General features: G+C 40.8%; 1 protein-coding gene across 8 annotated transcripts in view; it reads right to left on the reverse strand.

The window, feature by feature from the left end:
* LOC146785286 (E3 ubiquitin-protein ligase TRIM39-like) overlaps window positions 1–23,741 on the reverse strand; it is a 581,054-nt gene that overhangs the window by 245,252 nt on the left and 312,061 nt on the right. The window lies entirely within an intron of this gene.

Here is a 23,741-nt window from a genome sequence, read left to right on the forward strand (position 1 = left end):
ATGGCCCATCATGGGTAGCATAATACATGCTTCAGCCCATGGAAGGCCTCTGGGGTACCTATGCCCTGGGTACATGGGTACCATATACTAGGGACTGAAAAAGGTACCCCAGTATCAAATCTGGAGTGTACCCAAGTACATGAGACAGCAGTTTAGGGAGAAAGCCAATAGACTGGGTTCATGATTAGCAGGATCCCAGTCAGACTAGTCAAAAACAGTATCACCTTTAGTAAAAAGTGGGGGGGTAACCATAAGAAGCAGATCCTACTTTCCTACACAAAAGCATAGAGGCACTGCCACACACTGTTAGAAAGCAACAGAGACACTTAGAGAATCCCTCACACACTGACATACCACTTATGTATCAGGGAGTAACAGAGTAACTGTACACACAGTTTGAAACCCCAACACTTAGTAACACAGCCAGTAAGCCATCCATACAGCTACTCGCTTACAGTTTTGCAAACCCATAGGGTTACTAGGAAAGATGTAAAATAGTGATATTGTTATATACACATCCAGTCACACACCTACAGAGAGACTGATGTACTCACACACATATGTACTCAAGTGCTGACACAATTAAGTCACCCATCCAGAGGCAAAGCCATTTAAACATATCTTGGGTCTACTAATGCAGAGCCTGTGTGTGCAATTTTACTACTGAGTCGACTTGGCATTTAAAATACCTTTGCCAAGCCGCCTCCTACTACATATAAGTCACCTGTAAAGTAGGCTACAAGTAGACCAAAATGAAGGGTGGTCTGTGCATTGAAGGTAAGACATGCACTTTGTAGGTGTGCATATAACTCATTAAAACCTCAGACACATATGCCCAGTTATACATGCAGTCTCCTACCAATACTACAACTCATAAACCTATTTACAAAAGTACAGAGGCGCTCACACACCCAGTTAGATGGCAACATAGGCACTTACACATCCACTCAAACACTGAAATACCACTTGTGTACCCAGCAGCAACAGTCAGATTTACACATAGTTGCATACCCCAACACACTGCTTGCATACAGTTTTACACATGCATAGAATTAGTAAGAGATATACTATATGTTTAGTTAGACATTTGGTAACACACCCACAGACAGACTGATACATTTAGTCACATATGTACTCAAGTACTGTGATAATCGAGCTACCCATCCAGAAAAATAGCTCTTTAAACATGTCTTGGGCTTGCTACTGCAGAGTCTGTGTATGCAGTTTTACTGCCAGGTCGACTTGGCATTTAAACCCCCCTTTTCCAAGACTTAATCTACCCTTCCACTACATATAAGTCATCTGTAAAGTTGGGTTATAGGTAGGTGATAGTGAGGGTGGTATGTGCTTAAAAGGTTAGGTATGCACAATTAAGTTTTATTGAGTTTGATACACACTTATAGACCCATATACCCAGTTAAGCATTCAGTCTCCCACCCAATACTGGAACTCCTAAACCTATATACAAAAGTATAGAGGCACTCACACACCAAGTCAGACAGAGAGAGAGGCACTTAAACATTCACTCACACACTGACACACCACTTATTATCCAGCAGTAACACAGCCATTTCCATAAACACTTACATACCCCAATACTCACTTAGACAGCCAGTAATCAATCCATACAACTACTTGCATACAGTTTACAGATGCATAGGATTAGCAGGAGAGTCACTCATATACTGATATAGTTACTTAGACATCCAGTAACTCGGCCACAGACTGATTCACTCAGTCACATACGTACTAAAGTGCTGACATAATCAAGTCACCCATCCAGAGAAGTAACCCTTTAAACTTGTCTTGGGACCAGTAATGCAGAGCCTTTATGTGCAGTTTTACTGCTAGCTCGACTTGGCATTTATAATTCTTGTGCCAAGTCTCAAATCCCACCTTCTACTACATATAAGTCTAGTGTAAAGTAGGCCATGTGTAGGCGATAGGGAGGGTGGTATGTGGTTAAAAGGTAATTCATGAAGTTTGAAGTTTTAGTGAGTTTCATGTACACTTACAGACTATTATGCTCAGTTTTGTAGCCAGTCTCCCAACCAATAGTGCAACACATAAACTTGTATACTAAAGCATAGAGGTGCTCATATGCACAGTGATAGCAACAGAGTCACTTAGTCATTCATTCACACACTGACATACCACTTATGCATGCGGCAGTAACAGAGCAATTGTACACACATTTACAGACCCCAATACCCAGTAACAGAGTCACTAAACTATCCATACAGCTACTTGCATACATTTTTGCAAACTTATGGAGTTACTAAGAAAGCCATTGAAATTGTGGGTGTGTTACTGGATGTGCATGTAACAATATCGCTGACTCTGATGCACTCATTCACATATGTACTCAGGTACTGACACAATAAAGTCAATCATCCAGAGAAGTAGCCTTCAAAAATGTCTTGGGCCTGCTAATGCAGAGCCTGTGTGTGCAGTTTTACTGCTAGGTTGACTGGACATGTAAAATCCCAAGCCTTAAACTCCCATCCTACTACATATAAGGCACCTGAAAAGTAGGCTGCAGGTAGGCCATAGGGCAGGATGGTATGTGCTTAAAAGCTAAGACATGCACATTGAAGTTTTATTGAGTTTGATATGCTCTTGTAGACCCATATGCCCAGGTATATATCCAGTCTGTCCCCCACACTGTAACTCACATAACTACTTACAGAAGGATACAGTCACTCACACACTCAGTCAGACAGCAACAGAGGCACTCACACACTCAAATAGCATTTATGTATCCAGCAGTAACAGAGCCAGTTGTATACACACACTAACACAGCCAGTAAGCTATCCATACATCCACTTTCAGACAGATTTACAGACCCATAGAGTTACTAAAAGAGCCACTCGTACACCAATATAGTTACTTATATATACACTTGCACACAGGGACTGGTACACTCTCTTAGATATGTACTGAAGCACTGGCACAACCAAGTCACCCATTGAGACAGTATCTCTTTAAACATGTGTTTGGTTTGCTACTGCTGAGCCTGTGTGTGCAGTTTCACTGCCAGGCTGACTTGTCATAAAAAAATCTATGCCAGCCTTAAAATCCCCTTTTTATACACATAAGTTACCTCTAAGGTAGGGCATAGGACAGGGTGCTATGTGCTTAAAAGGTAAGACATGTACTATTTTGTTCCAGTGTAGCCCTGCCAAGTCCCACACATCAGGCGTTAGACTAACGCATTTCAGGGCGGTGGTCAGCATCACAGCACTGAAATGCAAAGTCACGCATAAATGGGATATGCCCCCTCGCTTATAATGCTGACTAAACTAAAGGAGTGGCAGCGCGCCGTGCCGTGGGCACTGCCACTGGCAGGCATGGGGGCTGTGGCTGCTACAATTTATTAATAAAAGAAGAAGATTTTCCAGAGCAGCATTCATTGTGACAGACCGTGAGGTAACTAGGCGGTGCTCAATTGGCGCGCGCCGCAGAACGTCATGTTCTGCTTCCGCCGGCTGTAGTTAAACGTGAGGCAGTCTGGCAAATAGTGGTAGCGCTGGTGCTGCTCGGCGGTAAATTGAAATCAATGACCCCGCAACTGCAGGACCCAACCCACGGACCCCGGCGGCTGCTGGATCCTACAGTGTGCAGCTCCGCTGTTCCTGCTGCTGACTGAGTGAGTAAGTGTTAACTAATTTTCTGGAGTAACTACTACTAGTTTCAGTAAGTTGTAGTCCAGGAGTGGTTGCTCGGTCGGCACGGGTGGCAGCCGGGCAAAGAGCACTCATTAATAAAAGTACCACTGCTACCGGCCAGTCAGCATGGAAAAAACACTTCTGAGCGAAAACAGATGCGGTTTTGGTGTCTCCAACATCTCCTCAGGCACACTCTTTAACTGTGGCCTGCTATTGCAGCCTGTGTCCCCTCAGTCCCCATGCCAACCAACCACAGAGCTTCAGCCCCAAGACGCACCTCAAGAAGAGAAACCAAGTGGTGAAGCTTCCAGCTTGGTAGATACACTCCCCAGTCACTTTACTGGCAGCAGTCAGGCGAGTCATTAACGCATTTTCACTCTACAGTCTCTGTAGCATTTGCTTAACAATACTGGGCCGCAATGCCAGTTAGTTTACACCTGCAAAGGAATGTCTCTTTGAATTATAGTTCAGACTGAGCCTGGGAGTTTACTTGGTTCACGCAAAGAATACATTATATTAATATTGTGAGCGTGATGAATGATGCCTGGCAATTTCTAGCACCATGCAGCTTTAAAGGCCAAGCTGACCGCATCACATTATACTCAGATGCTCTACTGTAAAGGAACTCTTAAACGGGTGGTCATATTTGAAATAGCACAGGTCATATGGGGTTCTAAATATATATTAATGTATGCCTTTGTAATCAAAGTTATATTCAACAGAATGCTTTTTTCTTTGCTTCTGCGCCTGCTGCAGGCGGTGAGCGGGGTGGAGCCCTCAGGCCAAAGCGGTGTGACCCCAGCCTAATTGGAAGTACACTGTTAGCTCGCCTAGACCGGTGGGTGTGTATGACTGGAACAACATGTGACACCAGCAGATCCCCATTGATCAAGGCCCTAAAAGGAAGCTCCAAGCACTGCACAGAGTGAAAGCTTACTGATGCAGGACAACACTTGCAGCAGCCCTTATCCTCTCAGAGAGAGCCTCAGCCACTGCCCACAGTGCAAAACCAGCCAGCACTCAGTAGTACAGCAGGCCCTGGCAGAAACCAGAGGCAGTTCCACACCATTTCTGTGTGGCAAGTCAACCCGCAAGTGCTGTAGCTCAGAACCTATGAACTACTGCAGTTTAAGCAATTATCAAAAATCACCAGTCCAGCCCTTATGTGATGAAACACTGCCTTGTAATACTTTCTGTGACTAACTTTTATCCAGTAACACTTTGCATTCTGGGACTTGTAGTTTTCTCTTTTTCTTATCCTACAGAATGGGCATAATACAAATCCCAACAACTGGACTTTGTGGATGTGGGTTGCTTCTTCACTGGACTACTGGAGTTTGAGCATCTCCAGGGCACATATGACCTTCCATTTCAGGTGCTTTGAAGCAGATTCAAGATGGTTTTAGAGCTTCTCATAGCTCAAACAAAATTGCTTGGTATTGCTAGTGAGAAAGTGTCACTCTAAGTGTCACCCATTAGCACATTGAGCATCACTCATAAGTACATTGAGAGATAGAAATGTTGCACATGAGCAATCTGAAAACTTAGAAGCTATATAAATATTCCATTGCCACCAGCTGAACCTGTAATACTCTGGTCCTAATGGAAGCAGACTCTTTGAAAGTCAGCAGTACAGCATTATATTTGTATAGCGCTCCCAACCAAGTGTACCTGCCTAAACCCGCCGCGCTTGTATTTAGTAGTTCAGCTAACTTGCTATGGCTGCTATTAATAAATAAATTAATGCTTCAATCAGTCTGACCTGCCTGTGCCCTCTCCCTTCAGTGTACTGAGTCTGAGAACTGTGCAGTCACGCAGTCTTACTCTGCTCAGTTTTCAGCTGCCTTCCAATAGCGCACTTTAGTTCAGTGACTTTGTAGAGTTTCTAGTTGCTCAAATGGGTGTAAGTTTATGTTTCCCCTGTCTTCATTGCTTGAATTTGCTCGCGAGAAAGTGTCACTCATAGTCGTTGAAATGTCACTCTTAATTACACAGAAATTATGAAAATGTCACACATAGCAATTTGAAACCTTTGGCAGCTGTCAGTGAGTTTGCTGCCCACTTAAACATCTTTACACCCAAGTATACATCCAGACTTCCACCCATACTGTAACTCATATACCTACTTAAAAAAAGATAGAGGCACTCACAAAGCCAGTCCGACAGACACTTAAAAATGTACTCACACAATGACATACCACTTATGTATCCAGGAGTCACAGAGCCATTTCTACTCACACAATTATATACCCCAATAGTCACTAACACAGTCAGTAAGCTATCCACACAGTAAATTGCATACAGTTTTACAGGGGAATAGAGTTCGTAAGAGAGCCAGTGAAATAGTGATATAGTTACTTAAACATCCAGTCACACACACACAGACTGATACACTCAATCATATATGTACTCAAGTACAGACACAACCAAGTCATCCAGCCAAATAAGTAAGCCTTTAAACATATATCAGACCTGCTACTGTAGACTGTGCATTAAGATTTTACTGTTAGGTGGACTTGATATTTCAGACCCCTTTCCCAAGCCTTAAACTCTCCTTGTACTACATATAAGTCGCCCCTAATGTAGGCAGTGAGCAGGCCATAGGACAAGATGATATGTGCTTAGAAAGTAAGACATGTATATTGAGACGAAGTAAAGCTATTATGTTTAATGTCTGTGGAATTAAATACTGTTATTATGGATTATATAGGGTTGTAGGTGTTTTAGGTATATAATGTAAAATGTATATTGTATTTTGTTTTCAGATATCTACGTGTGTTAAAAAAACATTGGCAAGAAAGGAACAGAGGAAGAAAAAAAAAACAGTACTATCTGTAAAAAACTGAAAAAAAAAAAGATGATGGACAGAATGTATTGAGGAAAAAAGATCTGCTGGTAAAAGAACTAAGCAGTTTCTTTAAAACAATATCAAGAACATTGAAAAATTTGGAAAAATTGTGAACAAAAAGGAAGCTAAACAAAGAACTCCGAAACAAAAAGCAGTTACTCATGTTCAAACTGGAAAAACGTCTAAAAAGCAACTCCTCTGATATTAAGGCAGAAACAATACAAATACTTAGGAAAAACAATATTTAGGAGTAAGGTAATACAAAATTTACAAAGAAATATAAACCAGTATAAAAGAAGAACAGCAGCTTACAAACAAAAAGAACACATGGAAAATGTAGTAGATAAAGCATTTGCTTGAAGCGTAAACTATTTATATTAATAGTTAAGAGAATGAGAAGACTGGATAACACTGTTCTGTACGAAGAGGAAAAGCCAAAAAGACTTGGTAGTAAAAGTAATTGTTGCAAAATCTTCAGCTGCAAATAAAAGCATACTTCCAGTGCTGAGCCTTTTTATAAATGAAGACGTTAGTGCATGTAGTTGAAACAACTCATCGATGTTATGAGGTGAAGGATGGTACTCCTATTCCATAATAGGAGATTATTCATAGGAATCTAGAGGAAGTTATAGCTGAAGAGGTACACGGAAAGCGTAGGCAGGCCCCTATATACAAATGGAACTGTAGCAGTATTTGCAGTGTGCGGCAGGAATCATTTGATATATTGAGAACTTTCCTACATATCTTTCCATACAGAAGTCTGAAACAGAATATAGGGATTTGCAAGGATTAGATCCATACAAAGTAAGGAAGTATAAACATTTACAGGGACATTCATTTACATGTCTTTCAAAGAAAATATGCCAAAGCGCCCTACATCACTTGAGAATGTTAGCTGTTCACCACTCAAAAATGCTAATTTTAGTTAGGAGGCTTTACTATGTGAAATCTCCTTCCCTCTGTTTAAGAGAAATGACTAGAGCTTGTTTACATGGTAGAGTAGCAGAAGTAGAAAACGTTTGTGAAGATGTTTAGTTTTGATTCCTTGGTCCTGAAGAGGAGTCTAGGGAAAATGAGAATTTGGTTACTGGAGGTGTAGAGGAACAGGACACAGGCATTAGTATTGATAACTTTACAGAAGAGATTAGAAAGATCAACACAGTTTCTTCTGAGAAACCAAACCGTGTTTGTATTTTATAGTGAGTGCATCAACAACAAAGACAAACTTATAATTGTATTCTCAAAAACTGAACCGGAGAACAGAGATAGGAGGCAAGAATTTGCTGTTTATTTATTTGTAGAAAAACACTGAGTTGTCTATGCAGCAAAGTACATGTAGGTGTTGCTATGATAAGTTAGAGAATAACAAAATGCCAGCTAGAGCAGTACATATCAAGTTAGAGTTAGTATGTATTCCACCAGAACTATGAGATTTAAATGTTTATGAATCTATTCTCATATGATGTGTACACCAATTTCAGGCTTTAGCTCGTCTGGAGCCAAAGACTGAGAAGCTGCCACCAACTGAGCTATAGAAAGGTCTTAAAGGTAGAGTTGTGTATTTACCTTTAGAATTTAAACAGAATATTGAAACTATGGGGTTAGAGAGAGATACTGATTAGCCAGTTATCATTCTCATAATTGGTGTGCCTACCAACAGCAAATGTATTGTGTGTAGTAACAGCACCAACTGAATTAGCTGCAGTAAAGGAATTACTCTAGATTAACTACTTATGCTTCCTGTTGAACATGATACTAAACTGGAATACCAAATGTTATTGTGAATATTGTCATGAGGTGTCAAGAGTATAGAAGAAACTGAAGCTTTTAATTATTGGTGAGGTGAGCATGGTCCCAAACTTAATGCTTGCCTTCGCGCATTTTAAAATGCAACAGATTTTAAAAACAGAGAATGCTGTGGAGTTTGGAGGAAATTAGTTGTCGTCGATGACCTACTGCAACTTACCCCCATTAAAGGACAGCCTGTTTTCAAGACACTTCTCCATGATGAAACTCAGAATTCTTTGGGAATTATTGGCAATGTAAACATTTGGCTAAACCTCCAATACAAGAAACTACTTAAAAATACATGTCAATTATCTGATGTGGAATATGTAAATATTCTGAAGGACATTAGAGTAGGAGTTCTGACTAAGAAACAGAAATGTACCTTCCTTAGGAAGTCAACTTATCAAGAAACTATTCTCTTCTAAGAACACAGCAACACAGCTAATGTTCAATATAATTGAAGAAGGGAAATCCATAGTCTGCTTAATGCTTACACTTCAAGAGTGCTCCAATTTTAATGAACAATTACTGAAACTGGAGAAAGAAGAATTTTTTTGAGAATCATTTTTTTGAAATTACAGCAATCAACAAAATGGAGCACCAGGAGGTAACAGTACTGCTAAGTGCAAACCTGCAAGTAAAATTGGATCCTTGGAGAAATCTGTATCCAGGACGGCAGAATTAGAAAAGTGATTACACGTGTGCAAAGGCTGTAGAGTAATTTTGAGGCATGATTTAAATGTTGAAGAAGGATTGGTAAATGAAGCGATGGGTAAATGTATTGAAATCATTAATTTTCCAAATAGGGATGTCATTGAATACATAGCCATAGAATGTGAAGCAGATTATTAGATGTATTGTATGTTTTTTGCTTGTGACAGACATATATGCAGCAGCGGCAGCAGAACTAAGTGACTCTCACATACGCTGTAACTATCCATAAATCTCAAGGTTTAAATGTAGACGCAGCGTTTATTAATATTGGTAGTACTATATTAAAAAAAGGTATGTCATATGTTGAATTGTCTCAAGTAGCAACATTGTCTGGTTTGTTTTTGGTTGATTTTGATAACAGCAAAGTTAGTCAATGCAAGTTGTGTCAGAGAGTAAAATCACTTAAGATGTATACGTTCCTCATTTATGACAGTGTCTCATTTATGACAAACAGAAAATCTGCCCAAAGCAGAAGCTCATAAAATAATGTATGGATGTTGCAAAAAAAGAAGAAAAAGAAGAACAAAGAAGGTGTTAAGAAGAAAAAAAAGGAGAATGAAGGAGCTATTGTAGCTTAGTAGTTGTCAAACACTTCTGGTGTCAACTGCTATGCAAGTGTTGTTCTCAATGTACTGTTTCATTTACCACATCTTATAAATGCAATTGGACAGAAACCACATAAGAGTATATTCTGCACTGTGTGCTTTGATGCAATGTTTACATACTGATGAGAATGTTGGCTGCTTGAGTGGAGGGCGGACCGGTTAGAGCGTGACATGCCCCTGCCCCCTGACTCATCATACGGGCTGCACAAAAAGGGCTGTAACCCAGGGACATGCGATTTAAACTTAATGTGAGTCGCGTCCTGCTGGCTGCGCTCCGCTTTTGTGTTTGTTTTTACTGAAGCCTTTATTTTTCGAATTGCCATTTTGACACAGTGTGTTTTAAAAAGAAACTTGTTTGCTGCTAAAACTCCTACCTTGCGCCGCACGACTCTCGCTCCGACCTCGGTCCACCACAGCTGTTGGCTGCTTGAGTGGAGGGCAGACCGGTTAGAGTGTGACAGGCCCCCCCTGACTCATCATACGGGAAGCAAAAAAAGGGCAGATGCCAGGGACACGCAGCGGGCGCGCTCAGCGGGCGCGCCGCCGGCGTGCCAAAGGCAAGCCCGTCTGCGCCCGTCCGTGCCTGGCCAGGACCTAGGGCCAGAAATCCTGGTCCTTCTATTGAAAATCACGGACATACTTTCGATAAGCAGCCTACAATAAATGTTCAAACTAGCAGTTCACTGAGCCCAGTGGAAAACTCCAGACTCCGGTATGCCCCAGAGCAATTACAGGCTCTTTGAGTACCTCTGTCCCCGGAGTGCACAAGAGCACATTTTGCAGATAAAATAGAAACATACTCTAACTGCGGTTTCTGTTTCACACCTAGAATGGAAACCAAGAAGGATAAACAACCCTCCAGTACAAACCAATTATCTTCTCAAAACAAACTCTTCTCTCATCAATATAAATTGTCGTTCCCTCCCTAAACACAAACTTGATGTATTTGACTTGCTAATTAACGACCAACCTGACGCGATCTTTCTCACAGAAACCTTACTCCACGAGAGCTCAGGTCCTGACATTGCCGCAGCGTTACCCACCAATTATGCAATAGTCAGGAAAGATCACAGCGTGAAAACCAGAGGGGGTATATCTATTGTCTTTAGGAAAGACTACCAATGTGAATTTGAACATCTCCCTTTCCCCAACTGTGAGGCAGCCCTCTTCAAGCTATCCCTCACCCCAACGATTACCCTTTCAGGTATACTTGTCTATCGTCCCCCCACCCCCTCTTCTTCCTGGACCTCGACATTTCCTGAAATCATAGCTCCTCTGGCTATGAAAACAGCCACCTTCTCCCTTTTGGGAGATTTAAACCTTCACTTAGAAAACACAGCTTGTAAAAATAGCTCTAATTTTATTTCTGACTTGGCCTCCATGAATGTCCATCTATTAAATTTTGGGCCCACACACAAGGCAGGCCATTTTTTGGATCCCATCTTTTCTAACCTCGTGGAGATCACTTGCCTTCCTGCAACGGTCAAGTTGAAATACTTGACATAATTTGACTAAATTGCTCGAAGACACTTTTCAACACAGTCAAGGAACTCGCCGGTTCCAAAACCCAAGCGTTGCCTCCTGCACTCAATAAAAAGAAATGCGAGGTTTTGGCGTCCTTCTTTGTCCAAAAAGTGGATAAGATATATCAAGATATTGTGCTGGCGCAAACGGAAAATCTTTCCCCCACTCCTTTACTCCTTTCACCTTGTGAAACAGATGACTCTCTGCCCAATCAAGTAGCGTCACCTGATATTCCTGACCACCACCTCGAAACCTGGCCTTTGTTGAATACAGATACTTTAGTTAAACTTCTCAATAACACAAAATCAGGATCACCTAAAGATCCGCTGCCTATTTCTGTAATAAAGCAGCTGGGTTTACCTTCGCTATCCGTGATAACTGATCTCCTAAATGCCTCGCTGCAGGAAGCCTTTATCCCATCAGAATGGAAGCATGCCATGATACACCCCCTTCTCAAAAAAGCAAATGTTGACCCCGACATACCCTGCAACTATCGGCCCATATCACTATTACCTGCTTTCTCTAAAATTCTTGAAAAGCATATCCATTTATCTCAGTTTGTGACAGCCCAAGAACTTCTTCATCCTTCTCAGTCAGGCTTCAGAGCAGGTTTCTCCACCAAAACCACCTTACTAGGGGTTACGGAAAACATACGTCACCTCCTAGACAAGGGAGACACCGTGGTTCTTATCCTGTTAGATCTGAGCGCTGCTTTTGACACGGTGTCTCACTCTGTGCTAATCAAAATTCTTAGGTCATTAGGCATCTGTGGCTCAGCTCTGGATTGGCTCATTGCATTCCTTACAAACCGCACCTTTCAAGTTTTCTCACGTACAGCCTGCATAGAAGTCCATTCCTTTTTTCATGGAGTGCCGCAAGGTTCTATCCTTAGTTCCCTACTTTATAATATATATGTAAGACCTCTAGCTGATGTGGCGGAGGAATCTGGGCTATCCCTTTTCTCATATGCAGACGATTCCCAAATAATTTTTTCTCTCTCCTCAGAAAACACGAATGCTCCTTCCTCTCTTAAAACTGGTCTAAACAAAATAACATCATGGATGCAACAAAATGTTTTCAAATTGAAGCGAGAAAAAAACGGAGGTACTTGTATTGGGCAAAAATAAAGATCTCTGGGACCCCAAACACTAGCCTTGTGAAATGGGCACTCTTCCCTCTCCTTCCCCCCCAAGTCCGTAATCTGGGCATCACGATTGATGCTTCACTCAACATGCATTCCCAAACAGTTAAAGTAGCAGCGACATGCTTTACTATTCTCAAATGGTTACCAGAGTCCACCCGGAAAACCGTGGTCAATGCCTTAATAACATCAAGACTAGACTACGGAAATGTGCTGTATTTGGGCTCAAACAAAACCGTAGTCCACAGACTACAGATGGTGCAAATTCAGCGGTCAGACTCCTGTGCGGAGTCCCGAGGGCCACCTCCATTTCCTCCCATCGACGTAACTTACACTGGCTCAGGGTGGAAAACCAAGTAAAGTTTAAAGCCCTGAGCTATATGCACAAAATCAAAACTGGTCATGCTCCACAATATCTTCAATATCTGGTCAGTCCCTACTTTCCCTCCCGAAACCTTTGCTCCGCCACTCAAGGGAGGTTCATTGTCCCCAAAATCAAACTAGCTCGGATGGGCGGAAGGTCCTTCTCTTATCTAGGTCCCACACTCTGGAACGCCTTGCCCACAGCACTACGCAACAAAACTGACTATGTTCAATTCCGCAAGTCCTTAAAGACGTGGCTTTTAGATAGAAGACAAGAAGGGCTGATTATTTATCAAAGTGCTGAATTTGCTCACTGCACCGGGAAACCCTTTTTGGGTAGCTGTCGTGCATTATAAATGTAAATAATAAATAAATGTAATATATAGTGCTTCAGGCATTCCAGATCTAGTAGATATATGCAGTGGATCAGTCATATTTACTCAAAATACTCAACAAGATGCACAAGAATTTATAATGGTCAGCCTTGGAGATTAGAAGAAGAAGAAATGAGAATTGCTGACTTATTTGGATTCAGCACACGTGGAACCATGACTGTGAAGATTGCTCTATTATGTACACAATTCAAATAAATTCTGAGTGATTTTTGTACACATTACCGAATTGCAAAACTGTGTCTTTTAGCAGATTATTCAAAATGGCTAACCAAAATATGACATGCCCAAATTATAGATGAGATGTTGTGTTTTATATCTACATTGCATATATGAAGAAGTAGAAAATAACTTTTATTAGTGCTACAGTGATGCAGAGCATATGGATCTAAATTGGAAACAGAAATACAAACTTCAAAGCAGGAAAATATCAATTCCCAGAAGAACTTATACTACTTTGGCTATCATCTTTCACGAAGGACCAGGCACTATAATGTCTATTTAAAGACTGAAACTGGATGAAAGGAATGCAATGACTTCTATCATAAATTCAAATCCAAGCGAAAACCTTTCAAACTTTCAAATTCTTATCTGTTGTTTCTTCAACTAAAGTTTTACGGAGTATTTTTCATAAACAAATTATGTAGGTATTTCTTCAACATGGATCATCAGTGTTTAAGACATTCTTTGGCCTACCAGAGGTGGTTTTTAAAAGGATCTCCAAAATTAAAGTGTGTTGTCTATCTATTACTAGTATTGTACCAGTTATAATAATAAAGCAGGTATTTTTGCCAAATTTCTTTTAGATTAGTTGAGCAACTGCAAGTGAAACAATTCATTAATAATTGTAGTGAGTGCAATGCATAGTCTCATTTATTTGTAATGATATACTGTGCAGTTTTGATGTTTTTTCCAACAGTTGATGCAATTATTTTTTCCCCACTGTTCAAAGATGAATATTTATACAGTACATCATTTATTGATTACAAGTATGGAAGCTGAGAACAGTAAAAAATGTGAAAATGAAATGCATTCATGAAATGTAAAATACAATTACAGCATAACAAATGTGTACTGTTTTGATTATAATATGAACCTATGCATTGCAGAATTTTTAAGTTTTATATGGGAAAATCTTATACTAAGTTATATTTATGTTTTTTCTTTTTATAGAAGAGATGATTGGCAGCATCTACTGGAGTAATGCAATATCGTATTTAATTATTTGTACGCTGGTCTAGAAACATCATAGACATCGAGGCACACACTGATATAGCCATTCACATATCCACTCAGAAACTAGTTAATCTAGTTACACCCACTTACTCATCTATACAGCTACTAACACACAAACTAAACAAACCCATACAACTAGTTACAGACACACTTACTAATCCAGAGGGACTTATACAGTCACTTACTCAAAGATAGACCCACTGACACAGCCACTCAGTCAACCATATACCCACTGACATACCAACTAAGTAATCCACACAGTCAGTAACGCATCCGCTAACTCACTGATACAACCATTAACACATCCATAAACGTAGCCACGCACACACACAGTCATCCAACAACTCACCTACACATGCACTCATGTACCTATACAGTCACACACACACACACACACACACACACACACACACAAACAGTTACTCACTATAGCCTTATAGCCCGTTGTAGTGGGCTATGCTGGCCATTAAAGGCCCACTCCAGTGTTAAACAAGGGAGTGGTTCTTTAATGGGTGATATAGCCCACTATGGAGGGCTACGAGGCTATTAAAACATTCTATCCTCTTAGGGGTGGAATGTTCTAATTACTAAAAGAAAGGCCTCACGGAGCCTGAGGGGGTTGAAATCCCCTCGGGCTCTGTGAGGATGTTCTTCACAGCAAGAGCTGTGAAAGCAGAACATTGGAATGTTCATTCTTAGTGCTTTTACCAGCCATTACAAGCCCACAGCACTCAATTGTCTTCAATGGAGTGCTCAATATTCCAGTGTTCTAATATAGCCTTATAGCCCGCCGTAGCGGGCTATACTGGCTATTAAAGGCCCGCTGCAGTGTTAAAGGCCCGAGCCGAAGGCGAGTAACTTTAACAAGGCAGTGGGACTTTAATAGCCGGTATAGCCCTGCTACGAAGGGCTATAAGGCTATTGGAACATTCTGCCACTAGAGGGCAGAATGTTCTAACAAATTAAACTAAGGTTTCAGGGAGCGAGAGGGGATTGCAATCCCCTCAGGCTCTCTGAAGCCTTTATTCACAGCCACAAAGAAGAATTGGAATGTTGGAGCACCGGGCTTATAGCAGCCATTATAAGCCCGGAGCTACTCCACTGTTTTCAATGGAGCTTCCAACATTCAAATGTTCCAATCATGAATATACTATTCACACAGCCATTCCCACATGCATATAGGCACTCATGAACCCACTCACCCTTATACCACTCATGCATTCACTCGCTCATACAACCACTCATGCACCTTTTCACTCACTCATACAGATACTCTCACCCAGTCACTCACCAGTATATCACTCACACACACACTAACACTCACTCACCCATACAGCCACTTATGCACCCTATTGCTCACTCATACAACTATTCATGCACCTAGTCACTCACCTATACACCAGTCACACACCATGCAGCACTCACACCAACTGTCACCCTTACACCCACTCAAAGATGAAATTCACTCATTAATATAGGCAGGTCTACATGCAGTCTCTAAGTGGGTGTGTTAGTACTTGTACAGGTTACTTACTCATACAGCCATAAATATACCCAATCACTTATCCATACATTGACTAACATACCCATTCCTTCATTGATACAGCCACTGACACAGGTACTCACTCACCTATAGAGCTACTCTCACTCCCACACTCATACAGCCAGTCACAAACACAATTACCCACAGACCCAGACACACACAGACTAACCTATGCAGCCACAGCCCCTCACTAACCCATACAGACACTCACACACATATACCACTGATGCAATTACTCACTTATCCATACAGGTTGTCAAACACTCAATTATTCACTCATAAACCTAGTAAAACACTAAATCCCTCACTCACCCATGGAGCTACTCATCCACTCACTCATAAATACACCACTCACACATCCATTCACTTAACCATACAGTCTCTTATGCACCCACTCACTCACCCATTAAGCCACTCACACATCCTTTTACTCAGGCACTCATGCACCCACTCAATGACTCATGCAGTCAATTATGTACCCACTCACTCATCCATAGAGCTACTCTAACTCCCTTTGATGCAGCCATAAACCCCCTCACACATGCACTCACATTCCAATATAGCCACCTATGCAACCACTCACCCATATAGCCATTCACTCGCCTACTCACTCACCCACCCATACAATCACTTATGCACCTTATCACTCATGCATACAACTCACACACCCACTCACTCAAATATCACTGATACACCTACTCACTCACTCATACAGCCACTAGCACACCCACTAAGTCGCCCATACAGCCACTCGGACACAGTCACTCACCAATACAGGCAATTCCACATGCACTCACTTATCCGTAGAGGTACTCACACACGCACCCACTCACTCACTCACAGACCCATACAGTCATTAATGCATCCACTCACTCATTCCTAAAGCTACTCACAGGGGTACTTACACACCCATACAGTTACTCAAACACCCACTCAGTCACTCACAAACACAGTCACTAACTGATACAGGCACTCACATATACTAATAAACCCATGCAGCCACTGACACACCCACTCTCTCACGCATACAAACACTAACACACCTATTCACTCATCCATACACTCACTAACACACTATCAGACAAAACAAGTTATAGTCACATTGTTACAAACATACATTTAACATATGTTTTTTCTTTCTTAAACCAGAATAGGTGGTTCTAACAAGAACCATTTTGTTTTCACTTTTTTTCTTTTTTGTATTTTCTAACAATTTTGTTTTTTTCAGTTAAAAAAAGCAGTAAAACCTACTGCAACAAAACAAACAATGGTTCTGCAAAACAAATTTAACACAAACAAAACAAATACTTGTGTATGTTACAAATGTCTATTAGAGCAGGGATTGGTTTTTCCCCCATGTTCAAAATCTTCGTACAATTGAGAAACAATTGCCTGATCTTTGCAAGCTCTTGGGCAATCACAGCAACACCTGATGACATTTGAGGACCTGATGAGGCCCCTGGCTGTTCATCATCTCCAGCAGATCCTCTTTGCTGGCTCTTCTCCCATTCTTTCTGGGATTATTCAAGATGTTTATGGTGGATTGTTTTCAGGTGCTTAAGCAAGCTGGAAGTACCACACTAGTATTTCTGGTCTGTGCTCCTCGATAAGTGTCTTGTGGCAGATGTTACATGCCACCTTTTTCACCAGAACTTTTTTTTTTTGCACAATGGGACTGGAAAAACTGTGACGCAAAACTCTCTCTTTTTGGCCTGAAGTCCTTCTCTGATCCAGAGTTAGACTGATCTTCTCCATGAGTCTCAGGAGCTGATGCCATTTTTTTGAAAGACAAACTAACCAAAAATACCAAATGCAAAACAAAATGAAGAAGGGAGATGGAGAAGTATTAAAATTCCCACCCACTCCTTAAGAATACAGAAAATGGGTGGGGCCTTCCTCTATTAATCATCGAAAGATGTTTACAGCAATCAAATCAATTTTTCCAGTCTCACATGGAATCCACGATGACGTCGCGGTTACAATGCAACATCATTGTGAGTCTGGAAAATGTATTTAAACAAGCTTTAAATAGTTTTTTACTATAATAATAAGAGTTTCATCACCTTCTAATTAAACCACTCACCTTAAGCAATATGTTTTAAGTCTCTAAGTGTGTTTCTAACTATTGCCAAAAAAACACATTGTTGTGATCTCTAAAGATCCTGGAAATATGCGACCCTCTGTTCGTAACAGATTTGCAAATCCTAATAATATGAGCCAAAAGGTTAGGAGGAAGACCACTCTTTATTTCTCACTCTAATAATTTCATTGGGTACAAGGGGCAAAGAGGTCTCTGCAATATAGGACTGGGAATAATGACGGCTCTACTATAAAACTATGAACTGTTCTTCCATCACATTACAAAAATTAAACGCACACAAGGTCACTTGAGAAATGTATTCATGGTCCATTACAAATCTGTACAGTAGAATATGCACTAGATATTTATCCATCAAGATACCACTTACTAATTAACAGTATGAAGTACTCCAGTTGAGTAGACAGTTTGTGCAAAAAAATGAATGCAGAGTTAACATTGCGTCCTGGCCCTCTTGCTCATTTCAGAAAATTTTAATTTCAACAGGAAGCACTTACAGATATAAACATATCAAGTGACCCAGATGAAGCTCAACATCTGTAAAGCACAAATGATCTTAACTTATGGGGTTGGCAAATACAAAGGAAGTGTCTTTTGATGCAATGTTCATTTATCAAACCACAATCTCTCTGTAGTGAGTGTCACAAGTGGGTTCTTTCTTTTCATGTGCTCGTGAGAACAGACTTCATTGTTGTTCCTTTACATTGCTATGTGTATGCAAATCTGCAAAATAACTTAAAAGCTCTGCCCATTTGCTTGTCCACCATTTATGTTAACAGTATGCAAAGGTCTCCCCTCCTTTTCTCATGTCGGTGGAATGTTTAAAAAAGGACTCTTGGGAATGTTTCCCAGCAAATTTGGAGACAAGTTCTTGAAGCACAGGAATATGAAGATAGCTCAGTCACAGAGAGAAACACTTGGTTCTTATTGTTAAAAGTATCCTTGTTTGGTGGAGATTCACACTTTAGTAGTCTTGCCGTCTTCTGTATACAAGTATAGTTTGATACCAAAGATTTCTGGGACAAGACACTAGACAGAATATCCCTTTGCCAAAGTTAGACGCATATAAGGACACTGGAAATATTAACTCAAGGTCCTTCACACAGTTGTGTTGTAGAATGTGGACTAGACATTTACCCAACATGGTAGCACTGACTAATTAACCATTATGTATTCACTGAAAAAACAAAATGTTACAGGAACATTACAATTAGGAAATAGAATATAAAAATAAATCCAAAGGTTACAGGGATGTTATAGTTAGGCTCAAATTTCACTCATACAAAACCATAGAAATTCAGCAGTTACAGTTACCTGAGCTAGCTATAACTTATGCCCCCACAATGCACTACTTATGACCTCACAAATTACATGACCCATGACATGGTCAATGACATCATCCACAGAACCACTCATATCCCATATAACCTTTCATACACCCTGTGGTAAGGACACCGGCTCTATCACGCCACCCGAGACGTCCGAAAACTCCAACATGGCTGCCGGTGCACCACTGACAGGAAGTAGCGGTGCCGGTCTAGACTTTCTCCCCCTCAGCACCTGAAGCAGGAACCCAGAGGAGGGACAAAAGGCAGAGATGGAGGAACGAGACGCCAGCAAGTCGCGGGAAGCTAGAGAGAAGAAGGAAGACGGGGAAGGCGGCCCCGAGTCCAGCAGAAACTGAGGAAACGACTAGGGATACGGAAGAAGACGATCCCCAACCAGACCGATCGGTAGAAGGAGGAGGCGAGGGCGCGAGTAACGCCCACAGGACCGGCTCTCCTGGAAGGGACACGGAGGCGGGTTCTCCCTACACCACGGACCTCAGGGTCGTGGCACCAGGCAAGTGACAGCCACACGTCCTTTCTCTATAAGGGGGTGGTGGGCAGGTCTAAGGGCCACACAGAGACCAGCACGTTGAATCTCTCATGTAGGCACCGCACATTTAGGACACCGGTGGTAGAACACAACCTTCCCTCCCTCCCTCCCTCTCTCTCTCTCTCTCTCTCTCTTGGTATTAAAACAGCTGACTCAAAGCAGTTTTGTTTCTTTTTTTTCGTTGCTGTCCTTGCCCTGTCCCTTCATTCCAGAGACACAGAGGGAACAGATCGGGATCTCGACCTAAGGAGAAAAGAACCCCAGAGAAAGCCCAGATGTTTGATTTTTGGAGAAAGGAACCTTGATTTCACCGGATTTGTTTTGTCCCTTTCTCACCTGCCATTCCTGGAGATGCTGTACTGTTAAACAAATAATAGAAAAAGAAAATAAAGAACATACTTACACCAAAACATAATGTCTCGACCTCCTCTGGGTAAAAAGGTGTAGGAGGTGGAAGATTTACCTTAGGGGCAAAAAGCTGACAAACCCACTGACACATCCACACAACCACTCACATACCCTTTCAAAGATCCATCCATGTACTCACACAACCACTCATTCATCCATAGAGCCATTCATGCACCCACTCACTCACCCATACAGCCACTCACGTACCCACTCACTCACCCATCCAGCTTCTCAACACAGCTACTCACTCAACCCTACAAGCACTCACACACATACAACCATGCAAGCACTCACACATCAGCTCACTCACCCAACCGCCATCCACAGACACTCACTCTCCAATACAGCTACACACACACCAACTCACTTAACCAAACATCCACTCAGCCACTCACTCATCCATACAGCCCCTACTCACTTATACAGCAATTCAGACACCTACTCACCCACCCCTACAGTCACTAACACACCCAATCACCCACCCATACAGCCACTCACACAGCTACTCACTCACCTACACAGAAACTGACACACCCACTCACTCACCAATGCAGCCATTGACTCACCTACACAAATACTCAAATATGCACTTATATAACCATACGGCCACTCACACACCCACACAGCCACAAAGATACCCACTCACATATGGATACACACAGCCATTCACATAATATATGTTAGAAGTAGTATCACTCAGTAGTACACCCAGTATACTAATTTAACCTTTGAAGTAGCCTAGTATGTATGTTTACTGGATTATGTCATCAGTAATGCCACTGACCTAGAGTATTGTAATATGTGAGGTCATAAGCAGTGTGTGGCATAAATTATAGGTAGTTCAGATAACTGTAACTGACACATTTCTATGGTTGTGCATGACTGAAAAGTGAGCCTAGCTATAACATCCCTGTAACCTTTATATATATCTCAAACACAACACAATCTTCCCAAGCAGGAAGAATGCGGTATGCCAGACTGCAGGAGATTTGAAATGAACACTTTATTGACACTTCAGATGCACAGCAGGGCTTTAGATATACAGATATAGAAAATACCAAAACACAAATGATAAAATGTGAATATTGATGATACTGTATACTTATTTACATGGTCAGAAGACTTTTAATCAGAAATGAACATTATTTTTAGTTTTTTTTTTTATAGTTATGTTAATAATGATAATAAAAGCTCAAGGAATCATTCAAAAGTTATGGCTTGATTTTTAACAGAAGAGAGACAGCCAAAAAGTGCTTTGAGGAAACCTTATTCGCCTTCTTAAGGGTAAGAATGCAGAGCATGGGCCGTATCATGAAGAGCTACAGTAACTCATAGCAGAGCTGAACACTTTTTTTGCATTTGAGGTGTCTAAAATGTATATATACAACTGAGAATTTGTCTGAATTAATGCATGAAATGAAGAAAACGCAAGTCAGAAACAGTGAGCAAAGTTTGTCTCTTTCTGTGCTGAGCCAGCTCCCATATGTTGACAGATGTACTCTACATCTGATACACTTAGAGTAATCCTTTAAGTAGGCAGGTATTTTCTTATAACAGCGTTTCCTTCAAATTATCTATTACTGAGAACGAATCTCCACAAATAAATTTCCAGCACACAAAGTCACCATACAGTGAAAGCATCCTTTTTATTAAATGTTTTGTTAAATTGGTTCTTTCTAGGCATTGCTTAAACATTGCACATTTCTTTTGCAGAGAGTATGCAAAAATCCCCCACAAATTCCATGAAATGCTGATCAGGCATTTTGCAGTATTTTTTCTGTGAAATGCATCCATTTTGGAATTCAGGACTCATTTTTGTGCTAAAAAATCCCATGCAAAATGGCATGTGATGCCGAACAACAACCACCTGTGTTCTGTTCATTTGCATTTTTTCATGATCCTGTGAAAGGATTTTTACCCAAAGGAATTCTCAAGGTAACATGGCAAAATAGCATGATCTTGGGAATTTTGTGGAACAAACATATTGTGAATTGCCAGAACTTATGCAAGATTACACTGATATGTGCAAAATTTCACCCAGGCCTCACGCCTGTACTAATAATTGTTAGGTCGGCCTTAAACTCAAACCCTGAAAAAACAGGATAGACTGTCTGTGAAACACATTTTGTCAAGTTATTTTCACTGAAAGATCAAGTAGTAATGACTTTTGAATGATTCATTAACAAAAGCAACCCAAATTCTCATAATACCTCCCGGCAACCGAAAGTTACTGATGGGGAGGGCAAAAACCGAAGGAGGACTGCAAACGCAAAGTAATAAAATTGTACTGCAAAGCCCACTAGTTCACATTTTTCAGTGGTGCTTCTTCAGTGGTAAAGAGGCCATATAGTCAAGGGAAAAGACCTATCCTCTATACCTAGTCCAGCATAACTGACTATAACTAGCAATTAACATTCTAGAACATTCCTTTGATGAAGACTGCTTTTCATACATAGTGTGACGTCATTCACTGGAGGGCCCCTTTCAATGAAACCTACCGAAGAGAAGTCATTGTTTGCCTTCCTCTATAGAATTGAACTCCACAGTGCACATAAACCACCTAAGGCAGCATTGGTACACTAAGTTAGGGGAAGCTCTAAACACTCCAAACATAATTATTACATTCGTATGAGTAAAACAACTGCAGGTATTAGCACCAGGAAGGGATGATCTGAAATTTAACATCTATTGCCATCCATATAAGCTACTGTTCCTTCTGGCGCATGCATGTTGAGTATCTACAGGAGCAACACTTCCTCACAAGTTCCGTTTCAGAACTTTTGGAAAGAAAGATATTTGTAAGTCAGAAACTCGAGTTGTAAAATATCATAGGGCCAGTATCTCAAGGATCAAAATATCGAGACAGTAAGTGCATATACAAATGCATAGATTTACCATTCTTAAATCCATATCAGCGTTCCTTTAAAACATATATTTATATGTGTTGCGTTGAGTAAAGTACTTACCGTGATGAAAAATTGGTCCTTGATAGTTAGCTCAGAATATTTTGGACCCACAATATTTTCTAGTTAATAGTTCTTGTGGAATACCATCAAGATGCTCTAAAAGTATTGAAGATTTTATGCGAAAGTTCTCCTCCAGCTCTGTTGTTAGATCCATAGCGAAGTGTCTGCATATTCATTTGTTGCCAATTCCACTTATTCTGTGCATATCTTCCATTGGAAAAAAGTTGTATTTCTTGTTCCATTGAGCATAAACACCCTTCCACTTACAATAATTCCATATTCAGTCATAGGATTTTGTGCTAGTAGTTAGATGCAGTAGTGATGGTTCAAAGTCAGAGCAGTTAGTATGTATCCTATGGGAATCACTATTGTATGCTGCCTCGTTAAGGCATTAACGAATTAGAATCACATTATCATAGCAAAAATCAAATATAACTCTGTGAAACTGAAAGACAATGTTGAGAGACCATAGAAATCCAAATAATTATTTTCAAAGTATGAATTACAATTATTCCAAGGGAGTTTACAGGATGACATTAAGGAACTTCAATTGCAAACTGGGTATGAG

Source organism: Triturus cristatus, chromosome 11 (assembly GCF_964204655.1).
Source record: "Triturus cristatus chromosome 11, aTriCri1.1, whole genome shotgun sequence".
NCBI classification, from domain to species: Eukaryota; Metazoa; Chordata; class Amphibia; order Caudata; family Salamandridae; genus Triturus; species Triturus cristatus.